The 25446-nt window shown below is 46.5% G+C and overlaps 1 pseudogene; it reads left to right on the top strand.

The window, feature by feature from the left end:
- Window positions 1-9105: 9105 nt before the first annotated feature.
- LOC141977558 (chemerin-like receptor 1) lies at window positions 9106-9962 on the top strand (annotated as a pseudogene).
- Window positions 9963-25446: the final 15484 nt, after the last annotated feature.

The raw sequence follows: 25446 nt of genomic DNA, 5'->3' as shown, positions 1-25446 counted from the left end.
GGAAATGGATGGAATTGTCGATATTTGCATGGAGAAAGAATTCTGTTCGCTAGGACATGTAACTTCCTCTTGATCCCCAAATTCTTTTTTTTAGCAAGTGAATTTTTTGGCCTTATTCTTAGAAGAGCCACGAGAATGATGACTGGATTAGAAAACCTGCCTTACAATGAGAGACCCAAGGAGCGCAGTCTATTTAGCTTAACAAAGAGAAGGTGAAGGGGTGAACCTCGCTGAGAGTCAATGAGAATATAACATAAAATAACCCTGACAACGTGTTTCCCAGGCTGGCTGTGCGTTGTGTGAACAAATATTTCCTTTTATTAGTTTATATACTTCCTTTTATTTCTATAAAACCCGCTGGCTATTAATTTCATTTGGTGACCCCTAGCTCTTGTGTTATGGGAAGGAGTAAATAACACTTCATTATTTACTTTCTCCACACCAGTCAGGACTTTATAGAGCTCTAACATATCGCCCCGTAGTTGTCTCTTTTCTAAACTGAAAAGTCCCACTCTTCTTAATCTCTCCTCCTATGGAAGCTGTCTGAACCTTTTCCAATTCCAATATATCTTTTTTTCAATGGATTTATATAGAGGCAATATGATGTTTTCAATCTTATCTGTCCCTTTCTTAATGATTCCCAACATTCTGGTCGCTTTTTTGACGGCCGCTGCAGATAGAGTGGATGTTTTCAGAGAACTCTCCACAATGACTCCAAGATCTCTTTCTTGAGTGGTAACAGCTATTTAGACCCCATCATTGTATATGATTTAATTGGGGATCGGTCCTGCTTTGAGCAGGGGGTTGGACTAGATGACCTCCTGAGGTCCCTTCCAACCCTTATATTCTATGATTCTATGTATAGTAGGGATTATGGTTTCCAATGTGCATTACTTTGCATTTATCAACACGGAATTTCACCTGCCATTTTGTTGCCCAGTTACCCAGTTGTGTGAGAACGCTTTGTAGCTCTTTACAGTTGGCTTTGGACTTAACTATCTTGAGTAGTTTTGTATCATCTGAAAATGATGCAACCTCACTGTTTACCCCTTTTTCCAGATCATTTATGAATAATTGAAGAGTACTGGTCCCAGTACAGACTCCTGGGGGACACCGCTATTTACCTCTCTCCATTCTGAAAACTGACCATTGATACCTACCCTTTTTTCTATCATTTAACCAGTTATTGATCCAGGAGAGGACTCTCCCTCTAATCTCACAACAGCTTACTTTGCTTAAGAGTCTTTGGTGAGGGAACTTCTTGCTTCTGATGACCTTAAAAAAAATTTCAGATTACTTTTTGCATCTTTGGCTAGCTATTCTTCAAATTCTTTTTTGGTCTTCCTAATTATAGTTTTACACTTCATTTCCCAGAGTTCATGTTCCTTTCTATTTTACTCGATAGGCTTTAACTTCCACTTTTTAAAGGATGCCTTTTTGCCTCTCAAAGCTTCTCTAGTTTGCTGTTTACCCAAGGTGGCACTTCTTTGGTTCTCTTACTCTGTTTATTAATTTGGGGGATACATTTAAGCTGAGCCTCTATAATGGTGTCTTTTAAAAGTTTCCATGCCGCTTACAGGGATTTCACTTTTGGCACTGGACCTTTTCATTTCTTTTTTACTAACTTCTTCATCTTTGCGTAGTTTTCTTTTCTGAAATTAAATACTACCGTGGTGGGCTGTTGTGATGTTTCCCCTGCCACAGGGGTGTTAAAGTCCATTATATTATTCTCACTGTTACCAAGCGGTTCAGTTATAGTTACCCTTATATTCAGTAATATATCCCTACTCTGTATTCTTATTATTTGGGCATGGAATTATTCTCCATTGAGATTCTGCGATACAGTTTGGTTCATTTCAGATTTTACTTCACTTGACTCTACGCTTTCTTTCACATATAGTGCTGCTTCCCCACCAGCACGTCCTGTTCTGTCCTTCCGATATATTTTGTACCCTGGTATTACTCATCGATTACCCTCAATTACACCATTACACCATCGATTATCCTCATTCCCCCAAGTTTCTGCGATGCCTGTTTTGTCGATGTCCTCATTTAATACGTGGCACTCAAGTTCACCCATCTTACTATTTAAACTTCTAGCATTTTTATATAAGAACTAAAATGTCACTTTTTAGCTGTCTGCCATTACATGATGTAATTGAATCAACTTAGGCTTCTACTGGTGAGATTTTCAAAAGCACCTATGTGAGTTAGGTGCTTAACTCCTAACTTCAATGGGAATTTGGCAGCTAACTCCCTTAGCCACTTTTAAAAATCTAGCCCTGTGTCTTCATTGTCAAACCCGAGCCTTGAAACCCCATGAGCCACCCCCTAACACATAATGAGATTGGTTTGGACATTTGGGTTCCTCTTTTTTGCTGTATGTTTTTTTTTTTGGCGGGGGGGGGAGGGCATGTCAGACTTTTCTCTGCAAAAACGAAAGCTGGAAATATATCGAAAAAAAATAAGAAGCGAAAGCTGAAATTCCCACCTAATCATCTGGTTCCGGGATCTGGGGCTTGCAGGAAAACGACAAACATGGCGAATGTCGCAAAGAAATTGTAAGAGTCGGCGATGCTACAAAACTCCACCAAAAGTTTCAGCAAACCAGAAATATCTAGCTCTATTACTGAAGCCAATGGAGTGAGGAGGTGTTCAAAATACTGGGGACTTTAAATAAAATGTGGGTGGCTGTGGCACTCTGTACCTCAAAACAGCACCCTGGAGCCCCATATTCACCACGGTCATATCAATATGAACAAAGTCAGCCTTGTGAGGTATCATTAAAAAGTCTTGGTGTGTTGATTATTCATATACCGTTAAATTGTATGTGCTGTCATTGTATGGGGAGTTATGAAGTTTTGCAATGGGTGTGTTACTGAAATAAGTCGTGTTGTTGGGAACACCCAGAACCAGCCTTTCAGGTATGACCATGGAGGAGCCAGACAGCGTTACTGGCTCGTCAGCACCCATGAAAGAATCCACGGTCTCAGGAACCGTATAAAATGGAGATTTCTCAGAGAGAGGACATAGACAATGGAGACTCTTTGACCCAAGTCATCCCAAAATGTATTTCCATCAGGGCGGAAGAAACAACAGAAGAGGGGAAGTGATGTCACCATTTGGTCTCACTCCCCCCACAACTCAACACCCAGAAACACGTCTGGAGGACAAAGACTTTGAATTTTGGTATCCGGCTGGAAGACAAGCCCAGCCTGTTCACGGAGGATGTGTCACCTGCTTGTATCGTCTGCCAGGGTGAGACACGGCTTGATTCAAATCCTGTTTAGTTTGTAGAACTCAGATGGCGAATTTCCTTTTACTTCTTGGATGACCAACTGTGATCTTTATAATTGCAACGTATAATCACTTTAAAGCTGTCTGTAGTTAATAAACCTGTTTTATATTCTACCTAAAACTGTGTGCTTTGGTTGAAGTGCTTGGGAAATCTTAGCTCGGTTGACAGAGGCTGGTGTTTGTACTCTCCACATCGAAGGAGGCACAGACTGGGCAATGAACTTACACTGGCCAGGCTTCTGACCAATGCAGGATGGTACATTTCTGGGCTGCCAGGCCAGGGAGCCAGGAGGAATTGACTGGAGCCTCCCTGTTGATGGTTCATGAGGGGCTGGGAGGTCATTCGTGGAACTCAGCTGGGTGTGTCCCTGCTTGTGGATGGCTGTGGAAGTGCAGGCCCTGCCAGAGGTTTTAACTTGACACAGCATCACAGTGTGAGAGGGATACCGCAGGTTGGTGGGACAGAGGGCGCAGTGGTCCCACAGTATAGCTTGCACGCTGGGAACCTCGTCACAGTGGTTTTTTATACCAGTGTCTCAATGAATCCTGTTATTCCTGGCCAAAATTCACGCAGCTTTCGCCCTTCGCTATGTCACTGCCTGCTCTCCAGCGTCCAAGAAATCCATCGGCCAGTCGTGGAACAGACAAAATGTTGTGTGGCTCGCAGCCAATGAAGTGAGAGATTCACAATCCACCCACCACCAGCAAAGCTCTCTCCAGGATGTTCGAGGAGGACCAGAGGTGAATGGCGGCCCACCCACAAATCACTCCCAACCCAGCATATCCAGGTGTGAGCTGGCTGAATTTTTCCAATGATGCGGCTTTAGCTCAGCTCCTGCTCTTGGGCTGTTGCTGCCCCGGCTGTGGTTGCCCCAGATGCTGGCGACCGTCTCTGCAGATGGGATCTCCGGCCCTACTTCATGAGAGACCCCAGAGCTGAGCCGGGCTGTTTGAGGTTTGCACCAAGCTGGCCACCTCGGAGGCTTTGCAGACTAGTGTGTGTCCAGGTGTGAACGGGCTGAATTTCCTCAACGATGCAGCTGCAGCTCAGCTCCTGCTCTGGGGCTGTGGTTGCCCCAGATGTGGGCGACCGTCTCTGCAGACGGGATCTCAGACCCTTCATCAGGAGACGCCCCAGAGCTGAGCCGAGGTGCTTGAGGCTTGCACAGAGCTGGCTGCCTCAGAGGCTTTGCAGACTCAGATTAGTGAGCATCCCCCACCCCTGATGAGACCCCCCCTTCTCTCCCTCCCCAAGAGGACAGCTTCCTGCCCCCAGACAGAGTCCGTGGGGAGGGGAAGCTGCAGTTGGTGTGTGTGTGTTGGAGGAATCAATTCTGAGATGCCGTGTCTGATTACCCCAGGACAGATAAAACAGTGAGATTAAACCTTCCAGCTTCAATGCTAGGGTGATATCAACAATTCCCCCCCCCCGCCATATCTGTCTCTGTCCCCCCACCTCCTACCCCAGGTACCTCCCTGCAACCACCCCACTCCCCACAGGAGCCTCCCCATATCCCTCCCCGCCCCACCCATCGGTGCTGTAGCCCCTGGATTGAAGTGGTTCCCATCATGTACAGGGTTTAAAGTTTGATTCAGTGGCTCTCAGCACCCCCACCTCTCATCTCCCACCCCTGCTGAACCACCCCCCTCAAGAAGACAGCTTCCTGCCCCCAGACAGAGTCAGTGGGGGGTGGGGGGAGCAGCAGGTGGTGTGAGTGTGCTGAGGGAATCAATTATGAGATGCCATGTCTGATACCCCCAGGACATAGGTAAGAAAGTGAAAATAAAGCTTCCAGCTTCACTGTTAGGGTGAAATCCAAAATGGTCCCCCCAGATCTGTCTGTGCCCCCCCGCCCCAGGTTCCTCCATGCCCCCTCCCCACCTCTCACACCAGCCCCTCCATAGCCTGACCTGCACCCCATAGCAGCCTCCCCAGATCCCTCCCGGTCCCTCTATTGGTTCCGTACCTCCTGGCTTGAAGTGGTTTCCATCATATACTGGGTTTACAGTTTGATTCAGTGGCTCTCAGCACCCTCAATATGCAAATTGTACCAGCAACCCTGACCCCACCCCACTCCCCACAGCAGCCCCCTGAATTCCTCCCTGTTTACTTGTTTACAAAATCAGACAGCACACGAGTACTGACAGATGGATTACTTTCTAATTTTACAATATAATTATAAAATAAATTGATTGGAATATGAATATTGTACTTACATTTCAGTGGACAGTATGTAGAGCAGTATAAACAAGTTACTGGATGAAATTTTACTTGGTACTGACTATGCGAGTGCTTTTTGTGTATCCTGTTGTAAAACTAGGCAAATATCTACATGAGCTGAGGTACCCCCTGGAAGATCTCTGTGTACCCCCAGGGGACATGTACCCCTGTTTGGGACCCACTGCTACAGACTGGTATCCAAAGGCTCAGGGCTGATGATGGCAGTAAAAGCACCTGGCCAGTAGAGGGCAGCACACGTGCAATTCAGGTGCTTGTCAAAAAATGGTAATCAACTCACCCCGTCACCTTCCCTTTCGCTGGGTCTACACTAGCAACGGATGTTGGTATAACTACGTTGCTCGGGGATGTGGGAAACCCACTCCCCCCCGGGTGACACTGTTATACCGACCTAATGCCTGGTGTAGACAACGCTTCTCCCATCAACACAGCTCCCGCCTCTCAGGGGGGTGGATTAACGACGCCGATGGGAGAAGCTCTTGTCTCAGCACAGAGAGCGTCTTCACTGAGCTGCTACAGCACCGCAGCTGCATCGGTGCAGCCTTCCCCGTGTAGACGTGCCCTTTGATAAACTGAACACACTGAGTGTGACGTTCCCCGCTGGTGTTGTCTGGACCGGTGATCTGCTAGGCCTCTCCACTCCTCGACTGCGGGTGCCAGCCTTACCCCGCTCTGCTGTGAGAACCCCCACTCCTGGGCTGCTCACGCTCAGCCTCTGGCATGTAAGCTACGCCCAGCTACTTGCAACCAAATGACACTAGCCAATATCTCCGGTCCCAGACACAACCCTGGGAACCTCTGTCTTGCAGTGTCCAGTTATGCCCACTGGACACTGCAAGCTTATGTGAGTTCATCAATTTAAAAAAGAAATTGATATGTACCAGGCTTGGTATCCCAAGGGGATCCTCTGACATGCTTCAAAGCAAACGCACTGCTTCAGGTAGAATAAACAAACAAATGTAATGACAATAAAGATAGATTTTATGTGATTATAAGTCAAAACATTACAAGTCAGATGTGGTCAAATGAAATAAAAGCAAGATGCACTCTAAGCTGATCTTAACACTTTTAGTGCCCTTACAAACTTAGATGCTTCTCACCACAGGCTGGCTGGTTGCTCTTCACCCTGGTTCTCCCCTTTGAACAAATGTGGCAAATGTCTCTCCCTTTTACCATGTCCTTTCTTCTCTTTTGGCTTTTCCCGCCCACCCTTCAGAGTCAGGTGAGCATTACTGAGTCTCTCTAAGCAAGGTTGAGCAATTCCCCTGGTGTGGCCTCATGCAGGTGAGACATCGCATTGTCGCTCCCTTGCAGAACAATGGCTGCTGATGGGTTGTTTGACATCCCACACGGGCGTTGGTGACTTTCCTTGCTGTTGCCTCTGGGGAGCTAAGATCTGGCTGATTCCCCCAACGTACAGCATGTTTTAGTGACCACCATGCTACACAATTCTCACAACTTCATTTGCATTGATGCTTATATATATGGATCGAGAAATGACTTGCAGCAGATCATGACTTTTCCTTACGAGGCCTGCTTTATACGTAATAACATGATTATATGAAAATGAGGAATATGGGGGTTACAGCACGCTCCCCCAAGGTATAGAATGTCACACTGAGCTCCTGGAGTCTCTCTCTGTCAAGTCTGGGGGCCAGTCACTTAATCCTTCTCATGGCTCGTCTCTGACCCCTCTCCAGTTGCTCAACATCCTTCTTGAAGGGTGGATGCCGGAACCAGACACAGGATCCCAGCTGTGGTCGCACCAGGGGCGGATACAGAGGGAAAATCACCTCCCTGCTCCTAATTGAGATTCCCCTGTTGATGCATCCCAGCAAGGCTGCATCCCTGTTGGCTCTGGGAACTCATGTTGAGCTGAAAACTTCCCGCACACTTGAGGCCTCCAGGCAAATGACGAGAGATGATGTCAGGTTGCAGGCCGGGCTGTGGTTTGTGTGGTCTCTAGCACAGAGTGAGGGTTTCCTTAGCGTTGCCTGGCCTGTAACATGTCCGGGCAGAGGGGTGGGTTCCCAGTAGCAAAGCCAGGGCTGAGAACCTCATGCATCCATCTCTCTGTTCGCTTTCCCCAGCCAGGAGGAGCTGGAGGGCAGAGTCCCAGTTGGCATCTCAGATCTAGGACCTCGCCCTGTGGAGTTGGCTGTGCATGACTATCTCAGTCCCTGCTCCCCAGTGGGGGCCCCACTCGCCTGCCGCCAGACATGGACAGCCAAATGCAGACATCTTGCTAGGGCCCAGCACGGGGGAGGGGCGGGGGGAGCTTGTGGTTCATGGGATGTCTGCATGTAGCTGTGGTTGACGAAGACTTTGAGGCTTTGCAGACGTGATCAGACCCAGCCACGTCCTGTGATCTCCCCCCATTCCCCCACCCCGATATATCCGCACGTGAACGGCTTCCTGCTCTGGGCTGACCCAGTCTGGGCAAGCTGCAAATGTCGCATCGCAGACCTGGGATGGGGGTCGACTCTGAGATCGAGACACAATTAAGGAAATGAGGTGATCCCTTCAGCTACCCCACTGGATCTCATTCTGACCCCCTGCACCCGCTACCTCCTGGATCTCCCCTCTTGCTGATGCACCCATCCCCTCCCTTCATCTGCTCTGGATAGAGCCGGTTGAAATTACTTGTGGGTCCTGTTTTCAGAGGTCAGGGTCCCCCACCATGCTTGTTGTACACAGACCGTGACCGAGCTTGGGGGCCCCCATCTTCCAAGTGCTGCACAGACCCACAGGGAGAAATAGAGAGCTCACGCTCTAAACAGACAAATGTTTGGAGGGGAAATGGAGGCATGGGGCCGTGGTGTGACTTGTCCAGGCTCCCCAACCAGTTCAGTGACAGAGTCTGGGATGAAGCCAAGGAGTCCAGACTCCCTGTCTACCCACTAAAATATACTAGCAATTAAAAATAATCTTTTGACTTGCTACTGGTCTCTTCTTCCCCTAGTGTTTTTTGTCATCATTGTCTTTTCAATCTTACTTTTCTCCTTCTGGGGAATTGCTCTCCGTCAGTGGAGGTTTCCATAGGGGGTTGTTTCGGTGGGGATTTTGCCCACACGGCTCTATTAATTCAGGCTGCCGTCCCCCCCTCCCCCCCGCCCACCAAAATGGCCCAAACCATACAAAAACTACACTTCAAAATGAAGGGGGTGGAGAAGAATCACTTTCAAAAATTCCATTATTTCAAAAGAAAAGGGGGAAACGATCATTCATTAATTTTTTCTAACCAAGAAGGGAATAACCAGCTACAGCAAAAAGATTATTTGGGAATTTTAGTAAGTATTGGTCGGGGGTCTCTCATATCTCTGTCTCTGCATCCTGGACACCCCCATTGTCAACCTCTCTTTGCCTAGAACTCCAACTTTTCAGCAAGAAGCAAAGCTGTGTGTTTCTTAAACATTTGGGTTAGTAGAAACCAAACTCTGTCCGTGTGCTCTCCTGGAGCCCGTTTCATTGCTTTTCCTTCCTTTGCTCAGTACAACATCTGCGCTTCTCGTGCCATGTCCTGAGGAGGAGGAGGAGGAGGGGATATTGTGACTGCAACTCTTCCAAGAATGGTGTTCCTCCCAATTCTCTTCCTGGTGCTGTGTGGCGTGGCCTTCCTCGCCAGGGTGCCGTTCAACGGCTATGTCCTCTCCGTCGCCAGCTGCCGTGTGGAGAGGACGGTGAGTGCTGTGTGGTTCTGGAGCCGGGCCGTGGCAGATTTCATCTTCATCGTCTTCCTGCCCCTCAGATTCACCTTCATCTTCATCCTGGACTTAGACTGGGCAAAGGGGCTGAGCAGCACCCTCACCTCCTTCCACATGTTCTTCAGTGCCTTCCTCCTCACGGCCCTCAGTGTCGATCGCTGCATCCTCGTGGCACACCCTGAGTGGGCCCAGATATGCCGCACACCACTCCTGGCTTTCAGAATGGTTATGGGCATGTTGGCCCTGTCTGCTGGGTTCAGCTTGTGGTACGGTTATCTCTGGGAGTTCCTGCTCTCATCTGCCAATACCGACATGAATTTCCAACTAGATGAAGGGAGGGTGAAGGCTGCCATTGTGATCCAGTTCCTGGTTGGGTTTCTGATCCCACTAGCCTTGATCTTGATCCCAACCTTCTACATCTTTCTAGTTGCCAAGCTAAGCAGCAGGCTGAACCAGTCCACCAAGCCACTTAAGATCCTTCTTGGTTGATCCCGACCTTTTTCGTCTGCTGGCTGCCGTATCACGTCTTCTTCTTCCTGCAGATCTCAGCTAAGTACCCTCTGCCTATTCTGAAAATGGGAAGCGCTTTTGCTTGTGTCCTGACATATTTCAACAGTTGCCTCAACCCCATCTTCTACCTCACCATGGAGGAAGAGTTTGTGAGGTGCTGGCAACATTCACGCAGAGCCCAAAGCACAGAGAATTTGGCGGTGCCTGAATAGGGGAATGGATGGAATTTTCGATATTTGCATGGAGAAAGAAATCTGTTAGCTGTGACCCATAACTTCCTCTTGATCCCAGAATTGTCTTTTTTAGCAAGAGAATTTTTTTTGCCTTACTCAAAGAAAAGCCACAAGAATGATAGCAGGATTCGAAAACCTGCCTTAGAGTGAGAGACTCAAGGAGCCCAATCTATTTAGCTTAACAAAGAGAAGGAAAAGGGGTGACTTGATCATAATCTGTAAGTACCTACATGGGGAACAAATATTTAATAAAGGGCTCTTCAATCTACCAGAGGAAGGTCTAACACGATCCAGTGAACAGAAGTTGAACCTAGACAAATTCCGACTGGAAAGGAGGTGTAAATTTGTAATGATCAGAGTAACTGACCATTGGAGCAATTTCCCAAGGGTCATGGTAGATTCTCCATCACTGACAATTTTAAATCAAGCTGGGATATTTTTCTAAAAGCTCTGCTCTAGGAATTATTTTGGGCAGTTCTCTGGCCTGTGTGATCGGGGAAGTCATATGAGATCACACTGGTCTCTTCCAGCCTTGGAATCTATGAATCTATTATTTTAATGAAATATATTGGAGTCTTTTGTTTTTGTTCAGTTTTAGATCATTTGGGGGCATTTGGTTCTTTATGGTCTTTCCTTTTCTGCATCGCTGTGTCATTATTCTTCTCATCATCTCATCTTAACTCCCATAGCAGTGGGGCTCCAGCTCTATTTCTTTCCTATGTGTGTTGAAGATCAATGGGTCTATGAAACAAAGGGAAACATTTTCAAAAGGGTCTAAGTTCTATTTTTAAAAGTTTTTAGGCCCATAGGAACCCAGTTGTGAGTCAATGAGAACACAACATAAGAACATAAGAACGGCCAGACTGAGTCAGACCCAAGGTCCATCTAACCCAGTATCTTGTCTTCTGACAGTTGCCAATGCCAGGTGCCCCAGAGGGAATGAACAGAACAGGTAATTATCAAGTGATCCATCCCCAGCTTCTGGAAACAGAGTCTACAGACACCATCCCTGCCCATCTTGGCTAATAGCCATTGATAGACCTATCCTCCATGAACTTATCTCATTCTATTTTGGACCCAATTATAGACTTGGCATTTACAAAATCCTCTGGCAAAGAGTGCCACAGGTAACTGTGCATTTTGTGAAGAAATGCTTCCTTTTGTTTGTTTTAAACCACCTGCCTATTAATTTCAATAGGTAACTTCTAGTTCTGAGAAGGAATAAATAACACTTCCCTATTTACTTTCTCCACACCCATCAGGATTTTATAGACCTGTATCATAACCCCCATTAGTTGTCTCTTTTCCAAAAGTCCCAGTCTTGTTAATCGCTCCTCATATGGAAGATGTCCCATCCCCCTAATCATTTTTGTAGCCCTTTTCTGTACCTTTTCCAATTCCAATATAGCTTTTCTGAGATGGGGCGACCACATCTGCACACAGTATTCAAGATGTGGGCGTACCAGGGATTTATATAAAGGTGATATGATATATTCTGTCTTATTATCTATCCCTTTCTTAATTATTTCCAACATTCCGTTCACTTTTTTGACAGCCGCTGCACATTGAGTGGATGATTTCAGAGAACTATCCACAGTGACTCCCAGATCTCTTTCTTGAGTGGAAACAGCTCATTGTATATGTATAGTTGGGATTATTTTTTCCAATGTGCATTACTTTGCATTTATTAACACTGAATTTCATCTGCCATTTTGTTGCCCAGTCACTTAGTTTTGTGAGGTCCTGTGACAGGGTGGTGGGTATGAATTGCTTAGCCAGCTCCAATTAAGGGAGGTAGGTTGGAGCTGCCTAGAGAAACCTGCACCTGATTGGCAAAGGGGAACCAGTTGCTAGCCTAATTAGCCTAGGGCTGCATAAAAGCCTCAGAGGAAGGAAGCCAGAGAGGGGCAGACAGAAGGGGAAGGAGAAGCCAGAGATTGGAAGGAGAGGGATAGCCCTGCCCTGCCCTGCCCTGCCCTGCCCTGCCCTGCCCTGCCCTGCCCTGCCCTGCCGGCTACAAGAAAGAGAAGCCCCTATGGCTGGAACCCCCAGTACTATGTGATGAGAGGTGGTGGGTTTGCAGTGTGTAAATAAACAGCACCAGTGACTGCTAAGCCAGAAGGTCTCTCCCTGATTTTTAGGGCAGAGCAGAGGCGGAACCAAGAGGGGCCCTGCTACGCTCTGCTACAGGTACCTCACAACTCTTCGCAATCAGCTTTGGACTTAACTATCTTGAGTAGTTTTGTATCATCTGCAAATTTTGCCACCTCACTGTTTACCCCTTTTTACGGATAGTTTATATATATGATGAATAGGACTGGTCCCAGTACAGACACCTGGGAACACCACTATTTACCTCTCTCCATTCTGAAAACTGACCGTTTATTCCTGATCTTTGTTTCCTATCTTTTACCCAGTTATTGATCCATGAGAAGCCCTTCCCTCTTATCCCCTGACAGCTCACTTTGCTTAAAGAGCCTTTGGTGAGGGACCTTGTCAAGGGCTTTCTGAAAATTTGAGTACAGTACATCATTTGGATCATCCTTGTCCACTCTTTTTTGACCCTCTCAAAGAATTCTACTAGATTGGTGAAGCATGATTTTCCTCTAGAAATCCATGTTGACTCTCTCGCAACAAATCATGTTCATCCATATGTCTGATAATTCTGTTTTTTACTATAGTTACAACCAGTTTGCTTCGTACTAAAATCAGGCTTACCAGTCTGTTATTGTTGCGATCATCTCTGAAGCCTTTTTTAAAAATTGGTATCACATTAGCTATCCTCCAGTCATCTGGTACAGAAGCTGATTTAAATGATAGTTTGCATACCACAGCCAGTAGTTCTGCAATTTCATATTTGAATTCCTTCAGAACTCTTGTTTGAATCCCATCTGGTCCTCATGACATTACTACTTAGTTTATCAATTTGTTCCAAAACCTCCTCTAATGACACCTCAATCTGGGACAGTTCCTCAGATTTGTCACCAAGAAAGAATGGCTCAGGTTTGGGCATCTCCCTCACATGCTCAGCTGTGAAGACCGATGCAAAGAATTCATTTAGTTTCTCCGCAATGGCCTTATAGTCCTTGAGTGCTCACAGAATCATAGAGGAGGTCATCTAGTCCAATCCCCTGCTCAAAGCAGGACAAAAACCAACTAAATCATCCCAGCCAAAGCTTTGTCAAGCTGGGCTTAAAAACCTCTAAGGATGGAGATTCCACCACCTCCCTAGGGAACCCATTCCAGTGCTTCACCATCCTCCTAGTGAAATCGTCTTTCCTAATATCCAACCTAGATCTCCCCCACTGCAACTTGAAAACATTGCTCCTTGTTCTGTCATCTGCCACCAACGAGAACAGTCTAGATCCATCCTCTTTGGAACCCCCCTTCAGGTAATTGAAGGCTGCTATCAAATCCCCCCTCGCTCTTCTCTTCTGCAGACTAAATAAGCCCAGTTCCCTCATCCTCTCCTCGTAAGTCATATGCCCCAAACCACTAATCATTTTCGTTGCCCTCTGCTGGACTCTCTGCAATTTGTCCACATCCCTTCTGTAGTGGGGGGACCAAAACTGGATGCAATACTCCAGGTGTGGCCTCAGCAGTGCTGAATAGAGGTGAATAATCACTTCCCTTGATCTGCTGGCAATGCTCCTACTAATACGGCCCAAGATGCTGTTAGCCTTCTTGGCAACAAGGGCAAACTGCTGACTCATAGCACAGCTTCTCATCCACTGTAATCCCCAGTTCCTTCTCTGCAGCACTGCTGCTTAGCCAGTCGGTCCCCAGCCTGTAGCGGTGCCTGGGATTCTTCGTTCCTAAGAGCAGGACTCTGCACTTGTCCTTGTTGAACCTCATCAGATTTCTTTTGGCCCAATCCTCCAATTTGTCTAGGTCACTCTGGTCCCTTTAACATCTCGAGCGCCCAGTGGCCCCACTGGTTGTTTAGCAGGCTTCCTGCTTCTGATGTACTTAAAATATTTTTGCTGTTTCTTTTTGACTCTTTGGCTAGCTGTTCTTCAAATTCTTTTTTGGCCTTCCTAATTATAGTTTTACACTTCATTTCCCAGAGTTTATTCTCCTTTCTATTTTCCTCACTAAGATTTAACTTCCACTTTTTAAAGGATGCCTTTCTGCCTCTCAAACACTTTTTTACTTTGTTGTTTGGCCATGGGGGCACTTGTTTGGTTCTCTTACTATGTATTTTAATTTGGGGGATACATTTGAGCCTCTGTTATGGTGTCTTAAAAACATTTCCATGCAGCTTGCAGGGATTTCAGTTTTGGCACTGTACCATTTATTTCTGTTTAACTAATTTCCTCATTTCTGTGTTCCCCTTTCTGAAATAAAATGCTACCATGTTAGGCTGATGTTAAATTTAATTATATTATGGTCTATATTACCAAGCGGTTCAGTTATATTCACCCCTTGGACCAGATCCTGTGCTCCACTTAGGACTAAATCAAGAATTGCGTCTCCCCTTGTGGGTTGACTATCTGCTCCAAGAGGCAGTCATTTGAGGTGACAAGAAACTGTATCTCTGTGTCCCATCCTAAGCTGACATGTATCCAGACAATACGGGGATACTTGAAATCCCCCATTATTGAGTTTTTTATGTTTGTAGCCTCGCTAATGTCCCTCACCATTTCACAGTAGCTATCACCATACTGGTCAGGTGGTCAGTAATATATCCCTGCTGCTATATTCTTATTATTCAAGCATGGAATTACTATCCATCGAGATTCTATGGTACAGTTGGGTTCATTTAAGATTTTTACTTCATTTGACTCTATGCTTTCTTTCACATATAATGCAAGCCCCCACCAGTATGACCTGTTCTGCCCTTCCGATATATTGTGTACCCTGGTATTACTGTGTCCCATTGATTATCCTTATTCCACCAAGTTTCTGTGATGCCTATTATATCAATATCCTCATTAATACGAGGCACTCTGGTTTACCCATCTTATTATTTAGACTTCTAGCATTTGTATATAAGCACTTAAATGTCACTTTTTAGCTGTCTGCCATTACATGATGTAATTTAATTGACTTGGGCTTCTACGGGTGAGATTTGGAAAAGCACCTCTGTGAGTTAGGTGCTTAAATCATAACATCAATGGGAATTTGGCACCTAACTCCCTTAGCCACTATTAAAAATGTAGTCCTGTCTCTTCATTGCCAAGCCCAGGCCTTCAAACCTGATGAGCCACCCCCTAAAATATCATGAGATTGGTTTGAAAAGAAAGACATCTGGGTTCTTCTTTTTCGCCTCCTGATTTTTTGGGGACATTTCAAGCCTTTTTCTGCAACAACGAAGACCAGAAACTTGTGAAAAGAAAAGAAAAGAGCTGAAATTTCCACCTAATTATCTGATTCCAGGATCTGGGGCTTGGAGGAAAATGAGAAACATGATGAATGCTGCTACCAAATTGTAATATTCAGCTCTGTTTTAGAAGTCAATGGAGTGAGGAGGTATTTAAAATATTGGGGACTTTAAATAAAATGTGGGTGGCTGTGTAACGCTGTACCTCAAAACAGCACCCTGGAATCCCCATATTCACCACGGTCATATCAATATGAACAAAGTCTGCCATGTGAGGTATCATTAAAAAAGTCTTTATCTGTTGAATTTTAATATCCTACTGAATTGTGTGTGCTGTCATTGTATGGGGAATTAGGAAGTTTTGCTATGTGTTTGTTACTGAAATATGTTGTGATGTTGGAAACACCCAGAACCGGCCTTCCAGGTACGACAATGGAGGAGCCAGACAGCCTTAATGGCTCATCAGCACCCGTCAAGGGAAGAATCCACTAGTCCAGGAAGTGTACACAATGGAGACTTCTTGACCCATGGGGACTGCCTGAGGGCTTGGGAAATCTCAGTTCAGTTTACAAAAGCTGATGCATGTCCTCTCCACATCGGGGGAGAAGCCGCCTGAGTAATGAACTTACAGTGGCCGGGCTTCTGACCAGGGCAGGACGGTACAGCTCTGGGGCGCAAGGCCTGGGAGCCGGGGGGAATTGATTAGAGCCTCCCTATTGATGGTTCATGAGTGGCTGTGAGAAGCATTCATGGAACTCAGCTGGGTGTGTCCCTGCCTGGGGATGGCTGTGTAAGTGCAGGGCCTGCCAGAGGTTTGTCGCTTGACACAGCATCACAGTGTGAGAGGGATTCCCCAGGTTGGTGGGACAGAGGGCTCAGAAGTCCCACAGTGCAGCTTGCACTCCGAGAACCCTGAAACAGTGTTTTTTTAAACCAGTGTGTCAATAAATCCTGATATTCCCGGCCAAAATTCACTCCGCTTTCACATCGCTGGCCGTTCTCCAGCATCCAACTAATCCCCCAGCCAGTCGTGGAGCAGACACTGTGTCATGTGGCTCACAGCCAATGAAGCGAGAGATTCATGATCCATTCGCAACCTGGCAAGGTCTCTCCGGGATGTTCATGGGGTGACCGGGGGTGAAGGGCGGCAGGTTCCAGCGGCACTTCATGGGCTCAAGCTGGGTCTGGTGAGTCTCCAGGTGTGAATGGGCTGAAATTTTGCAATGATGCAGCCACAGCTCAGCTCCTGCTCTTGGGCTGTGGCTGCCCCAGATGTGGGCGACCCTCTCTGTGGACAGGATCTCAGACCTTTCATCACAAGAGGCCCCAGAGCTCAGCCGAGCTTTCTGAGGCTTGCATGGAGCTGGGCGTCTCAGAGGCTTTGCAGACTCAGCTTTGTGAACATCCCCCACCCTCACTGAGCTACCCCCACCCCCACTCCCACCCCCGCGTGCTCTCCCCGCAAGAAGACAGCTTCCTGTCACCAGACAGAGTCCGTGTTGGGGAAGCTGTGGGTGGCGTATGTGTGTTGAGGGAATGAATTCTGAGATGCCGTGTCTGATTCCCCCAGGACATAGGCAGAAAGTGAGATTAAGCCTTCCAGCTTCCTTGCTAGGGTGAAATCCACAGTGTCCCCCCAGATATGTCTCTGCCCCCCAAGCCCTACCCCAGGTCCCTGCCACCATCCCACACCCCACAGCAGCACCCCCCCAGATCCCTACCCGCTCCCCATAGCAGACTCCCCAGATCCATTTCGGCCCCCCCACCTACTCTCTAAAGCATCCTCCCCAGATCTCTCCCTGACCCCCCAGTCGGTGCCGCATCCCCTGGATTGAAGTGTTTCCCATCATATACAGGGTTTAAAGTTTGATTCAATGGCTCTCAGCACCCCCACTATACAAATTGTTCCAGGAACCCTGTTCCCTACCCTACCCACTCCCCAAAATAGTGCCCCCCCCAAATTCCTTCCTCTCACTTGTATAAACATCCCCCATGCCCCATCCCAGTGGTGGCCATATCTCAGTGTGAAACGACCCTATAGACCAGTGGCTCTCAACCTTTCCAGACTACTGTACCCCTTTCAGGAGTCTCGTTTGTCTTGTAAACCCCTAGGTTTCCCCTCACTTAAAAAGTGTGCTAGTGTGTCACAGCACACTCCTACTGACAGATGGTTTCTGTTCTCATTTTACCATATAATTATAAAATAAATTGATTGGAATTTAAATATTGTACTTACATTTCAGTGGACAGTATATAGAGCAGTGTAAACAAGTCATTGTATGAAATTTTAGTTTCTACTGACTATGCGAGTGCTTTTTATGTAGCCTGTTGTAAAACTAGGCAAATATCTAGGTGAGCTGATGTACCCCTTGGAAGACCGAAGGCAGGTTGGAGGCCGGGCTGTGGTTTGTGTGGGCTCCAGCTCAGAGAGAGGGTTTCCTTAGCATTAGCTGGCCCGTAACGTGGCCCAGGCCTAGGGGTGTGTAACCTGCAGGAAAGGCAGGGCTGGGAATCTCATGTGGCCAACTTCCAGTGGGGCTCTGTTCACTTTCCCTAGCCAGGCGGGGCTGGAGGACAGAGTCCCAGCTGGTGTCTCTGCTCCTGGCACATCACATGGGGGAGTCAGCTGGACATGGCTGTCTCAACCCCTGCTCTCTTCTGGGGGCCCTGCCGCCTGCCCCAAGATGTGGGTAGCCAAATGCAGACACCTTGTGATTCATGAGACGTCTGCATGTAGCAGTGGGTGCCAGAGGCCTTCCAGGCTTTGCAGACATGATTGGACCCAGCCACGTCCTGTGATCTCCCGCATTGCCCCTACCCTCCCAGATATATCCCCACATGAACAGCTTCCTGTTGGCACCTAACTCCCTTAACCACTTTTTAAAATTTAGTCCTGTCTCTTCATTGCCAAACCCAAGCCTTCAAAGCTCATGAGCAACTAAGATATCATGAGATTTGTTTGAAAAGAAAGACATTTGGGTTTCTTCTTTTTTTGCCTTACGGTTTTTTTTGCGGGGTGCACATTTCAAGCTTTTCTCTGCAAGAACGAAGGCTGGAAACTTACTTAAAAAAAAAGAAAAGAAAGCTGAAATTCCCACATAATCATGCGATTCCAGGATCTGGGGTTTGGAGGAAAAGGACAAGCATGGCGAATGCCGCAGCCAAACTGTTAGAGTTGGCGACACTACAAAAATACACCAAAAGTTTTAGAAAAAAATAAATATCCAGCTCTGTTTTGGAGACCAATGGAGTGAAGAGGTGTATAAAATATTGGGGACTTTAAATAAAATGTGGGTAGCTGTGGCACTCTGTACCTCAAAACAGCACCCTTGAACACCCATATTCACCACGGTCATATAAATATGAACAAAGTCTGCCTTGTGAGGTATCATTAAAAAAGTCTTGATCTGTTGATTATTAATATCCTTGTCAATTGTATGTGCTGTCATTGCATGGGGAGTTATGAAGTTTTGCTATGTGTCTGTTCTTGAAATGAGTTGTGATGTTGGGAACACCCACAACCAGCCTTTCAGGTTTGACAATGGAGGAGCCAGACAGCGTTACTGGCTCATCAGGACCCATCCAAGAATCCACTATCTCAGGAACTGTATAAAATAGAGATTTCTGAGAGAGAGCAAGTAGACAATGGAGACTTTGAACTGTAGCAATTTGGTATCCAGCTGGATATTGAGGAACTGGATATTGAGGAACTGATACCTCCATTTTATATTCAGCCTGTGAACTGAGGAACTGTAACCTGCTTGAACCATCTGCCAGGGTGACACATGGCTTGATTCAAATCCTGTCTAGTTTATTTAACTCAGACTTCAAATTTACTTTTACTTGTTGTGTAAACAACTGTGATCTCTATGCTTGCTGCTTATAATCACTTTAAATCTGTCTGTAGTTAATAAACCTGCTTTTATATTCTACGTAAAACTGTGTGTTTTGATTGAAGTTCTTGGTAAAACTCAGCTCAGTTTCCAAAGCTGGTGTTTGTGCTCTCCACATCAGGGGAGGTGCAGACTGGGTAAGGAACTTTCACTTGCCAGGCTTCTGACCAATGCAGGACTGTACATTTCTGAGCTGCAAGGCCAGGGAGCTGGGGGGAATTGACTGGAGCCTCCCTATTGGTGGTTCATGAGGGGCTGGGAGGTCATTCATGGAACTCAGCGGGGCGTGTACCTGCCAGGGGATGGCTGTGGAGTGTAGGACCTGCTAGAGGTTTGCAGCCTGACACAGCATCACAGTGTGAGAGGGGTACCCCCAGTTGGTGGGGCACAGGGCTCAGATGTCCCACTGTCCACATTGCACAGCAGGAACCCCTTCACCGTGACTTTTTAAACCAGTGTCTCAATGAATCCTGATATTCCCAGTCAAAATTCATGCAGCTTTCACCCTTCCCTGCGTTGCTGGCCATTCTCCAGATTCCAACCCATCCACCAGCCAGTTGTGGAGCAAACACAATGTCCTGTGTCTCACAGCCACTGAATCAAGAGAATCACAATCTACTTGTACCCCTTTCAGGATTCTCATTTGTCTTGTGTACCCCCAAGTTTCTCCTCACTTTAAAACTGATTACTTACAAAATCAGATATAAATACACAAGTTTCACAGCACATTAGTACTGATAAATAGTTTACTTTTTCATTTTACCATATAATTGTAAAATAAATGAATTGGAATATATATATTGTACTTACATTTCAATGGATAGTATATACAGCAGTATAAAAAAGTCATTGTATGAAATTTAAGTTAGTACTGAGCATGCTGGTGCTTTTTATGTAGCCTGTTGTAAAATAGATAAATGTTTAGATGAGCTGATGACGTACCCCCAGGAAGATCTCTGCGTAACCCCAGGGGTAAATGTACCCCTGGTTGAGAACCACTGCTGTAGACTGGTATCCAAAGGCTCAGGGCTGACAAGGGCTGTAAAACCACCTGGCCAGTAGCTGGAAAAATCCATGAAATTCAGGTGCGGGTCAGAAACTGGCGATCAAGTCACCGCGTCACCTTCCCTTTCATTTGGTCTGCTCTAGCAACTGATCGTGGTGTAACTACATCGCTCATGGGTGTGGAAACCCACCACCCCCGGGTGACTCTGTTATACCGACCTAATGCCCGGTGTAGACAATGCTTCTCCTATCAGGACAGCTACCACCTCTCGGGGGGGTGGATTAACGACGCCGATGGGAGAAGCTCTCCCGTCAGCACAGACAGCGTCTTCACTGAGCCGCGACAGCACCGCAGCTGCATCGGTGCATACTTCCCCGTGTAGACGTGCCCTTTGATAAAATGAACAGCCTCAGCTCCTGGAGTCTTTCTCTGTCAAGCCTGGAGTCCAGTCCATTAATCCTTCTCATGGCTCTTCTCTGACCCCTCTCCAGTTGCTCAACATCCTTCTCGAAGGGTGGGCACCAGAACCAGACACAGGATCCCAGCGGCGGTCGCACCAGGGCCAGATCCAGAGGGAAAATCACCTCGCTACTCCTAATTGAGAAAAGTGTCCCTACGCCTGAGGCCTCCAGGCAAATGACGAGAGACGAAGGCAGGTTACAGGCCGGGGTGTGGTTTGTGTGGTCTCTAGCACAGAGCGAGGGTTTCCTTCGTGTTGGCTGGCCTGTTACGTGGCCTGGGGCCGAGGGGTGGGTTCTCTGCAGCAAAGGTAGGGCTGAGAATCTCATGCATCCCACTCCCAGCGGGGCTCTGTTCACTTTCTCCAGCCTGGAGGGCAGAGTCCCGGCTGGTGTCTCTGCTCCTGGGACCTCACACAGTGGAGTCTGCTGGATGTGGCTGTCACAGCCCCTGCTCTCTGATGGGGGCCCCACCCGCCTGCCCACAGAAGTGGACAGCCGAATGCAGACACCTTGCTAAGGACCAGCAGCAGGAGGGGAGCTGTTAGAGGGCTTTCCCTTCACACTCCCACTTCCCTGGTTCTTGTCACACAGACAGCAAGCAGCAAAAGACCAGAAGTCAATAGTGCAGACAATGGGATGTTTATTGGGGTTACTGTCCAGCAAGCATGATTCCAATTTCCCTTCCCTCCACTTCCTGTTTGACCCCAGTTTATATAGTAATATTCTCAGCTATACTTTAACCAGTTATTTTACTGAAATTTAACTACCCAATCCTCACAGATTGTAAAATCATTCTCTAACCAATTGTATCCCACTACCCTAGTTAATTTACACCTGGTAAAATTAATTATACAACAGATAGAAACAATTAGAGAACCAGACAGATTAAGAATAGAAAAGTGCGGGGCATAAAGATAAAGCATTCAGAAAAGAGGGTTTCACAACCACACCCATTGTTAAGTGATTTCTTGCCAGACAGGATGCCATCAAACTAAGTTTTCTTTAACCATATTAAGATCTGTTTCTTTATCTGGTGGAGATGAACACTGTCATAAATATAAAGGGAAGGGTAACCACCTTTCTGTATACAGTGCTATAAAATCCCTCCTGGCCAGAGGCAAAATCCTTTCACCTGTAAAGGGTTAAGAAGCTAAGGTAACCTCGCTGACACCTGACCCAAAATGACCAATGAGGGGACAAGATACTTTCAAATCTGGAGGGGAGGAAAAAGGCTTTTGTCTGTCTGTGTGATACCTTTGCCGGGAACAGATCAAGGATGCAAACCCTCCAACTCCTGTAAAGTTAGTAAGTAATCTAGCTAGAAAATGTGTTAGGTTTTCTTTGTTTTGGCTTGTAAATTCGCTGTGCTGGAGGGAATGTCTATTTCTGTTTTTGTGTCTTTTTGTAAATTAAGGTTTTGCCTAGAGGGATTCTCTATGTTTGGAATCTGACTGCCTGTGAGATTATCTTCCATTTTAATCTTACAGAGTGTTTCTTTTATCTTTGTTTTGTTCTTCTAATAAAGTTCTGTTTTTTAAGAATCTGATTGGGTTTTTAGGGTCCTAAGAAACCCAAGCTGGTCTGTGCTCAACTTGTTTACTCTCAAGCCTCCCCAGGAAAGGGGGTGTAAGGACTTGCGGGTATTGCTGCGGGAAGAGGAACTCCAAGTGGTCCTTTTCCCTGGTTCTTTGTTAGTGCGCTTGGTGGTGGCAGCGTACCCTAGTCCAAGGGCAAAGATTTTGTGCCTTGGGGAAGTTTTTAACCTAAGCTGGTAGAAATAAGCTTAGGGGGTCTTTCATGCGGGTCCCCACATCTGTACCCCAGAATTCAGAATGGGGAAGGAACCTTGACAGACACTATCAAGGTAGGATCGTCTTCCTAACAGCCCAATAGCACCTTATTTCAATGTGACTGGTTTGGGATGTGAGGATGTGACTGTTTGCTTCCCAGCTTAGGGCTGCCCCTACTGCTTAGCCAAAGGCCGTAGCCTAAGAACAAGGCCTCAGACTATCCCAGTGAGAGAAGGCCCAGACACAGGCAGACTGTGATTTTCATTCTTTGTTTTTATACCCCTGTAACTAGCTAAGGGATAAAAATACACCTAAGCTCTTAAAGAATAGACCTGTACAGGGCAGGCCTGAATTTCTATATTCTAACAGGCGCTTGTGTTTTGTACTGGGACCAGTGCTGTTCAACATGTTCATAAACTATCCGGAAAAAGGGGTAAACAGTGAGGTGGCAAATTTGTCAGATGATACAAAACTACTCAAGAGAGTTAAGTCCAAAGAGGACTGCAAGGAGTTACAAAGGTGTCTCACAAAACTGGGTGACTGGGCAACAAAATAGCAGATGAAATTCAGTGTTGATAAATGCAAAGTAATGCACATTGGAAACCATAATCCCAACTATACATATACAATGATGGGGTCTAAATTAGCTCTTACTGGCCCCTCTTGTTTTTTAGCAGGCTTCCTGCTTCTGATGTACTTAAATAATTTTTTGCTAATACTTTTTCAGTCTTTAGCTAGTTCTTCAAATCGTTTTTTCTTTCCTAATTATATTTTCAGTTGCCAGAGTTTATGCTCCTTTCTATTTTCCTCAATAATATTTAACTTCCAGTTTCTAAAGGATGCCTTTTTGCCTCTCAAAGCTTCATTACTTAGTTGTTTATCCATGGTGGCACTTGTTTGGTTCTCTTACTATGTTTTTTAATTTGGGGTATACATTTGAGCTTCTAACATGGTGTTGATAAAAAGGTTCCATGCAGCTTGCAGGGATTTCACTTTTGGCACTGTACCTTTTAATTTCTGTTTATCTAACTTTTTCATTTTTGCGTTGTTCCCCTTTCTGAAATTAAATGCTACCGTGGTGGGCTGCTGTGGTGTTTTCACTGCAACAGGGATGTTAAATTTAATTATATTATCATAGAATCATAGAATATCAGGGTTGGAAGGGACCTCAGGAGGTCATCTAGTCCAACCCCCTGCTCAAAGCAGGACCAATCCCCAATTAAATCATCCCAGTCAGGGCTTTGTCAAGCCTGACCTTAAAAACTTCTAAGGAAGGAGATTCCACCCCCTCCCTAGGTAACGCATTCCAGGGTTTCACCACCCTCCTAGTGAAAAAGTTTTTCCTAATATCCAACCTAAACCTCCCCCACTGCAAATTGAGACCATTACTCCTTGTTCTGTCATCTGCTACCATTGAGAACAGTCTAGATCGATCCTCCTTGGAACCCTCTTTCAGGTAGTTGAAAGCAGCTATCAAATTCCCCCTCATGCTTCTCTTCCGCAGGCTAAACAATCCCAGTTCCCTCAGCCTCTCCTCATAAGTCATGTGTTCCAGTCCCCCAATAATTTTTGTTGCCCTCCGCTGGACTCTTTCCAATTTTTCCACATCCTTCTTGTAGTGTGGGGCCCAAAACTGGACACAGTACTCCAGATGAGGCCTCACCAGTGTCGAATAGAGGGGAATGATCACGTCCCTTGATCTGCTGGCAATGCCCCTACTTCTACATCCCAAAATGCCATTGGCCTTCTTGGCAACAAGGGCACACTGCTGACTCATATCCAGCTTCTTGTCCACTGTAACCCCTAGGTCCTTTTCCGCAGAACTGCTGCCGAGCCATTCGGTCCCTAGTCTGTAGCGGTGCATGGGATTCTTCTGTCCTAAGTGCAGAACTCTGCACTTGTCCTTGTTGAACCTCATCAAATTTTTTTTGGCCCAATCCTCTAATTTGTCTAGGGCCCTCTGTATCCTATCCCTACCCTCCAGCGTATCTACCTCTCCTCCCAGTTTAGTGTCATCTGCAAACTTGCTGAGGGTGCAATCCACACCATCCTCCAGATCATTAATGAAGATATTGAACAAAACCAGCCCCAGGACCCTTGGGGCACTCCACTTGATCCCAGCTGCCAACTAGACATGGAGCCACTGATCACTACCCGTTGAGCCTGACAATCTCGCCAACTTTCTATCCACCTTATAGTCCATTCATCCAGCCCATACTTCTTTAACTTGCTGGCAAGAATACTGTGGGAGACCGTGTCAAAAGCTTTGCTAAAGTCAAGGAACAACACGTCCACTGCTTTTCCTTCATCCACAGAGCCAGTAATCTCGTCATAGAAGGCAATTAGATTAGTCAGGCATGACTTGCCCTTGGTGAATCCATGCTGACTGTTCCTGATCACTTTCCTCTCCTCTAAGTGCTTCAGAATTGATTCCTTGAGGACCTGCTCCATGATTTTTCCAGGGACTGAGGTGAGGCTGACTGGCCTGTAGTTCCCAGGATCCTCCTTCTTCCCTTTTTTAAAGATGGGCACTACATTAGCCTTTTTCCAGTCGTCCGGGACCTCCCCCGATCGCCATGAGTTTTCAAAGATAATGGCCAATGGCTCTGCAATCACATCCGCCAACTCCTTTAGCACTCTCGGATGCAACGCATCCGGCCCCATGGACTTGTGCTCGTCCAGCTTTTCTAAATAGTCCCGAACCACTTCTTTCTCCATAGAGGGCTGGTCACCTCCTCCCCATGCTGTGCTGCCCAGTGCAGTAGTCTGGGAACTGACCTTGTTCGTGAAGACAGAGGCAAAAAAAGCATTGAGTACATTAGCTTTTTCCACATCCTCTGTCACTAGGTTGCCTCCCTCATTCAGTAAGGGGCCCACACTTCCCTTGACTTTCTTCTTGTTGCTAACAAACCCGAAGAAACCCTTCTTGTTACTCTTAACATCTCTAGCTAGCTGCAACTCCAGTTGTGATTTTGCCTTCCTGATTTCAC

The sequence above is a fragment of the Natator depressus genome, chromosome 24 (assembly GCF_965152275.1).
Source record: "Natator depressus isolate rNatDep1 chromosome 24, rNatDep2.hap1, whole genome shotgun sequence".
Classification (NCBI taxonomy): Eukaryota; Metazoa; Chordata; order Testudines; family Cheloniidae; genus Natator; species Natator depressus.
Note: the sequence above shows the minus strand (reverse complement) of the source record. Positions and strands in the feature narration are given on the sequence as shown.